A 7,348-nucleotide genomic window follows, 5' to 3' on the forward strand; every position below is an offset into this window, starting at 1 on the left:
ACGAGGGAACAATAGTGGGGCATGAAAATTTGAAAGCGTATATTTCCAACTATTATAAAAGCCTTTTTGGACCTCCGAATACTTCCACGGTGTCTCTTGATGAGTCTGTGATTGATGATATACCTCAATTACAGGCAGCGGAGAACGATGTTCTCTCTGCACCGTTTACTGAAAAAGAAGTTCATCTGGCCATAACTCAAATGAAGCCGAATAAAGCACCGGGACCAGATGGGTTTCCAGCAGAATTCTATAAGAAATGTTGGCATATCATTAAAGATGATCTTATGCCTATGTTTCACGATTTTTTCAATGGCCATTTGGAGTTGTTTCACCTCAACTTTGGTACGATAACGTTATTACCGAAGAAGAATGAGGCGGTCCGGATAGAACAATTTCGACCCATTTGCCTGCTGAATGTGAGTTTTAAAATCTTCACAAAGGTAGGAACCAATAGATTGACACAAATTGCTCACTCAGTGGTTCAACCTAGTCAGACAGCTTTCATGCCTGGACGACACATACTCGAAGGAGTGGTTGTCTTACATGAAACACTTCATGAGATTCACTCGAAGAAACTAGACGGGGTTATCTTAAAAGTGGATTTCGAGAAGGCTTATGATAAAGTAAAATGGCCTTTTCTTCAGCAGGCAATGCGTATGAAGGGTTTTAGTGAAACCTGGAGGCACCAGGTGGATACTCAAGTCCAGAAAGGCAGTGTCGGAATTAAGGTGAACGATGACATCAGTCACTACTTCCAGACGCATAAGGGGTTGAGACAAGGGGATTCCATGTCACCTCTTCTGTTCAATATTGTGGCAGATATGTTGGCCGTCATTATTGGCAGGGCCAAGCAACATGGCCATGTAGAGGGTCTAGTTCCTCATCTGGTTGATGGAGGGGTGTCCATTCTACAATATGCTGATGACACTATCCTTTTCATGGAACATGACATGGCTAAGCCACGTAACATGAAACTTATCTTATGTCTATTCGAACAATTGTCTGGATTAAAAATCAATCTTCGTAAGAGCGAGGTGTTCTGTTTTGGGAAGGCCAAAGACGAGGAACATACTTACAGACAATTGTTTGGATGCGAATTAGGTGCTTTACCATTCAGTTACTTGGGTATTCCGATTCATCACCGTAAACTATCCAATAAGGAATGGAAATGTATTGAAGAACGAATTGAAAAAAAACTCAGCTGCTGGAAGGGCAAGCTGATGTCATATGGAGGTCGACTAGTTTTGATTAACTCAGTATTGACTAGCATGCTTCGTTCTTCGAAATTCCGAAAGGGGTCCGAAAGCGACTTGATTTCTTTATATCTCGTTTCTTTTGGCAGTCTGATGAGGCCAAGAGGAAATACCGTCTCGCGCGATGGGATATCCTTTGTCGACCTAAAGACCAAGGGGGCCTCGGTATTGAGAACTTGGAGATTAAGAATAAATACCTTATGAGAAAATGGTTGTACAGGTTAGAGACAGAGCCGGAGGGCATGTGGTCTCAAATCCTGCGCAATAAGTATTTGCACTCGAAAACGCTTGCCCAGGTTACCATCAGACCGACTGATTCACCGTTCTGGAAGGGACTTATGAGAATGAAGGATATGTTCTTTCGTAGGGTCAAATTCTTGATTGGCAACGGGATGTCAACAAGATTTTGGGAGGATACGTGGCTAGGAGAGACACCTCTGGCCTTACAATATCCTACCCTTTACAATATTGTGCAACGTAAGGAAGATTACGTAGGTATCGTCCTTCAAACTATTCCCTTGAACATCCAGTTCAGACGTACGTTAGTGGGTGAGAGATGGACAGCCTGGATGCACTTGGTTCGGAGATTGATTGAAGCTCGACTCTCCGACGTGCCGGACTCGACACAATGGAAGTTAACTAAAAATGGGATATTTACGGTGAAATCATTTTATACGGATCTGATTAATTCTGGCCCCATCTCAAGGTCACTTCATATATGGAAGGTTAAGGTTCCTTTGCGGATTAAAATTTTCATGTGGTTTGTCCATAAGCAAGTAATACTCACAAAGGACAACTTACTTAAGAGGCGATGGGTAGGTAACTTGCGGTGTTGTTTTTGTGCTCACGATGAGACAATACAACATTTATTTATCGAATGCCCACTTGCCAAGTTACTTTGGAGAACGATTCATATAGCTTTTAATATCAATCCCCCGGTAGATATTGCGTCTTTGTTTGGGACGTGGTTAGCTGGGGTTGAACAGATCACGGCAGCTCGTATTCGGATTGGAATATGTGTTGGGGAACGTAGTAATTTAAAAAAAATTCCTACGCACACGCAAGATCATGGTGATGCATAGCAACGAGAGGGGAGAGTGTTGTCCACGTACCCTCGTAGACCGACAGCGGAAGCGTTATCACAACGCGGTTGATGTAGTCGTACGTCTTCACGATCCGACCGATCAAGTACCGAACGTACGACACCTCCAAGTTCTACACACGTTCAGCTCGATGACGTCCCTCGAACTCCGATCCAGCCGAGTGTTGAGGGAGAGTTTCGTCAGCACGACGGCGTGGTGACGATGATGATGTTCCACCGACGCAGGGCTTCACCTAAGCTCCGCGACGGTATTATCGAGGTGTAATCTGGTGGAGGGGGGCACCGCACACGGCTAAAATATCGTATATCAAGTGTGTTCTTAGGTGCCCCCTGCCCCCGTATATAAAGGAGCAAGGAGGAGGCCGGCTGCCCTAGGCGCACCAAGGAAAGAGGGGGAGTCCTCCTCCTAGTAGGAGTAGGACTCCCCTTTCCTAGTCCTACTAGGAAAGAAGGGGGGAAGGAAAGAGAGGGAGAGGGAGAGGGAAAGGGGGTTGCGCCCCCCTATCCTAGTCCAACTAGGACTCCCCTTGGGAGGGGGCGCGCCACCTCCTGGCTGCTTCCCTCTCTCTCCCCTCAAGGCCCACTAAGGCCCAATACTTCCCCGGGGGGTTCCGGTAACCCTCCGGCACTCCGGTTTAATCCGAAACTTCTCCGGAACACTTCCGGTGCCCGAATATAGTCGTCCAATATATCAATCTTTACGTCTCGACCATTTCGAGACTCCTCGTCATGTCCGTGATCACATCCGGGACTCCAAACAACCTTCGGTACATCAAATCACATAAACTCATAATATAACTGTCATCGTAACTTTAAGCGTGCGGACCCTTTGGGTTCGAGAACTATGTAGACATGACCGAGACACCTCTCTGGTCAATAACCAATAGCGGGACCTGGATGCCCATATTGGCTCCCACATATTCTACGAAGATCTTTATCGGTCGGACCGCATAACAACATACGTTGTTCCCTTTGTCATCGGTATGTTACTTGCCCGAGATTCGATCGTCGGTATCTCGATACCTAGTTCAATCTCGTTACCGGCAAGTCTCTTTACTCGTTCCGTAATACATCATCCCGCAACTAACTCATTAGTCACAATGCTTGCAAGGCTTATAGTGATGTGCATTACCGAGTGGGCCCAGAGATACCTCTCCGACAATCGGAGTGACAAATCCTAATCTCGAAATACGCCAACCCAATAAGTACCTTTGGAGACACCTGTAGAGCACCTTTATAATCACCCAGTTACGTTGTGACGTTTGGTAGCACACAAAGTGTTCCTCCGGTAAACGGGAGTTGCATAATCTCATAGTCATAGGAACATGTATAAGTCATGAAGAAAGCAATAGCAACATACTAAACGATCGGGTGCTAAGCTAACGAAATGGGTCAAGTCAATCACGTCATTCTCCTAATGAGGTGATCCCGTTAATCAAATGACAACTCATGTCTATGGCTAGGAAACATAACCATCTTTGATTAACGAGCTAGTCAAGTAGAGGCATACTAGTGACACTCTGTTTGTCTATGTATTCACACATGTATTACGTTTCCGGTTAATACAATTCTAGCATGAATAATAAACATTTATCATGATATAAGGAAATATATAATACTTTATTATTGCCTCTAGGGCATATTTCCTTCAGTCTCCCACTTGCACTAGAGTCAATAATCTAGATTACATAGTAATGATTCTTAAACCCATGGAGTCTTGGTGCTGATCATGTTTTGCTCGTGGAAGAGGCTTAGTCAACGGGTCTGCTACATTCAGATCCGTATGTATCTTGCAAATTTCTATGTCTCCCACCTGGACTAAATCCCGGATGGAATTGAAGCGTCTTCTGATGTGCTTGGTTCTCTTGTGAAATCTGGATTCCTTTGCTAAGGCAATTGCACCAGTATTATCACAAAAGATTTTCATTGGTCCCGATGTACTAGGTATGACACCTAGATCGGATATGAACTCCTTCATCTAGACTCCTTCATTTGCTGCTTCCGAAGCAGCTATGTACTCCGCTTCACACGTAGATCCCGCCACGACACTTTGCTTGGAACTAAACCAACTGACAGCTCCACCGTTCAATGTAAATACGTATCAGGTTTGCGATTTCAAATCGTCCGGATCAGTGTCAAAGCTTGCATCAACGTAACCCCTTACGATGAGTTCTTTGTCACCTCCATATACGAGAAACATATCCTTAGTCCTTTTCAGGTATTTCAGGATGTTCTTGACCGCTGTACAGTGATCCACTCCTGGATTACTCTGGTACCTCCCTGCTAAACTTATAGCAAGGGACACATCAGGTCTGGTACACAGCATTGCATACATGATAGAGCCTATGGCTGAAGCATAGGGAACATCTTTCATCTTCTCTCTATTTTCTGCAATGGTCGGGCATTGAGTCTTACTCAATCTCACACCTTGCAGTACAGGCAAGAACCCTTTCTTTGCTTGATCCATTTTGAACTTCTTCAAAACTTTGTCAAGGTATGTGCTTTGTGAAAGTCCAATTAAGCGTCTTGATCTATCTCTATAGATCTTTATGCCTAATATATATGCAGCTTCACCGAGGTCTTTCATTGAAAAACTCTTATTCAAGTATCCCTTTATGCTATCCAGAAATTCTATATCATTTCCAATCAGTAATATGTCATCCACATATAATATCAGAAATGCTATCGAGCTCCCACTCACTTTCTTGTAAATACAGGCTTCTCCAAAAGTCTGTATAAAACCAAATGCTTTGATCACACTATCAAAGCGTTTATTCCAACTCCAAGAGGCTTGCACCAGTCCATAAATGGATCTCTGGAGCTTGCACACTTTGTTAGCTCCCTTTGGATCGACAAAACCTTCCGGTTGCATCATATACAACTCTTCTTCAAGAAATCCATTCAGGAACGCAGTTTTGACATCCATTTGCCAAATTTCATAATCATAAAATGCGGCAATTGCTAACATGATTCGGACAGACTTAAGCATCGCTACGGGTGAGAAGGTCTCATCGTAGTCAATCCCTTGAACTTGTCGAAAACCTTTCGCAACAAGTCGAGCTCTATAGACAGTAACATTACCATCAGCGTCAGTCTTCTTCTTGAAGATCCATTTACTTTCAATGGCTTGCCGACCATCGGGCAAGTCTACCAAAGTCCATACTTTGTTCTCATACATGGATCCCATCTCGGATTTTATGGCTTCAAGCCATTTTGCGGAATCTGGGCTCACCATCGCTTCTTCATAGTTCGTAGGTTCGCCATGGTCTAGTAACATGACCTCCAGAACAGGATTACCGTACCACTCTGGTGCGGATCTTGATCTAGTTGACCTACGAAGTTCAGTAATAACTTGATCTGAAGTTTCATGATCATTATCATTAACTTCCTCACTACTTGGTGTAGGTGTCGCAGAAACTGATTCCTGTGATGATCTACTTTCCAATAAGGGAGCAGGTATAGTTACCTGATCAAGTTCTACTTTCGTTCCACTCACTTCTTTTGAGAGAAACTCCTTCTCTAGAAAGGATCCATTCTTAGCAACGAATATCTTGCCTTCGGATCTATGATAGAAGGTGTACCCAATAGTCTCCTTTGGGTATCCTATGAAGACACATGTCTCCGATTTAGGTTCGAGCTTATCAGGTTGAAGTTTCTTCACATAAGCATCGCAACCCCAAACTTTAAGATACGACAACTTTGGTTTCTTGCCAAACCATAGTTCATAAGGCGTCGTCTCAACGGATTTCGATGGTGTCCTATTTAGAGTGAATGCAGCCGTCTCTAAAGCATAACCCCAAAACGATAGCGGTAAATCAGTAAGAGACATCATAGATCGCACCATATCTAATAAAGTACGATTACGACGTTCGGACACACCATTACGCTATGGTGTTTCGGGTGGCGTGAGTTGCGAAACTATTCCGTATTGTTTCAAATGTAGGCCAAACTCGTAACTCAAATATTCTCCTCCACGATCAGATCGTAGGAATTTTATTTTCTTGTTATGATGATTTTCAACTTCACTCTGAAATTCTTTGAACTTTTCAAATGTTTCAGACTTATGTTTCATTAAGTAGATATACCCATATCTGCTCAAATCATCTGTGAAGGTGAGAAAATAACGATATCCGCCACGAGCCTCAATATTCATCGGACCACATACATCTGTATGTATGATTTCCAACAAATCTGTTGCTCTCTCCATAGTTCCGGAGAACGGTGTTTTGGTCATCTTGCCCATGTGGCACGGTTCGCAAGTATCAAGTGATTCATAATCAAGTGATTCCAAAAGTCCATCGGTATGGAGTTTCTTCATGCGCTTTACACCGATATGACCCAAACGGCAGTGCCACAAATAAGTTGCACTGTCATTATTAACTCTGCATCTTTTGGCTTCAACATTATGAATATGTGTATCACTACTATCGAGATTCATTAAAAATAGACCACTCTTCAAGGGTGCATGACCATAAAAGATATTATTCATATAAATAGAACAACCATTATTCTCTGATTTAAATGAATAATCGTCTCGCATTAAACAAGATCCAGATATAATGTTCATGCACAACGCTGGCACCAAATAACAATTATTTAGGTCTAAAACTAATCCCGAAGGTAGATGTAGAGGTAGCGTGCCGACGGCGATCACATCGACTTTGGAACCATTTCCCACGCGCATCGTCACCTCGTCCTTAGCCAAACTTCGCTTAATCCGTAGCCCCTGCTTCGAGTTGCAAATATTAGCAACAGAACCAGTATCAAATACCCAGGTGCTACCGCGAGTATTAGTAAGGTACACATCAATAATATGTATATCACATATACCTTTGTTAACCTTGCCATCCTTCTTATCCACCAAATACTTGGGGCAGTTCCGCTTCCAGTGGCCAGTCTGCTTACAGTAGAAACACTCAGTTTCAGGCTTAGGTCCAGACTTGGATTTCTTCTCCTGAACAGCAACTTGCTTGCTGTTCTTCTTGAAGTTCCC

Source organism: Aegilops tauschii, chromosome 3, assembly GCF_002575655.3.
Source record: "Aegilops tauschii subsp. strangulata cultivar AL8/78 chromosome 3, Aet v6.0, whole genome shotgun sequence".
NCBI lineage: Eukaryota > Viridiplantae > Streptophyta > Magnoliopsida > Poales > Poaceae > Aegilops > Aegilops tauschii.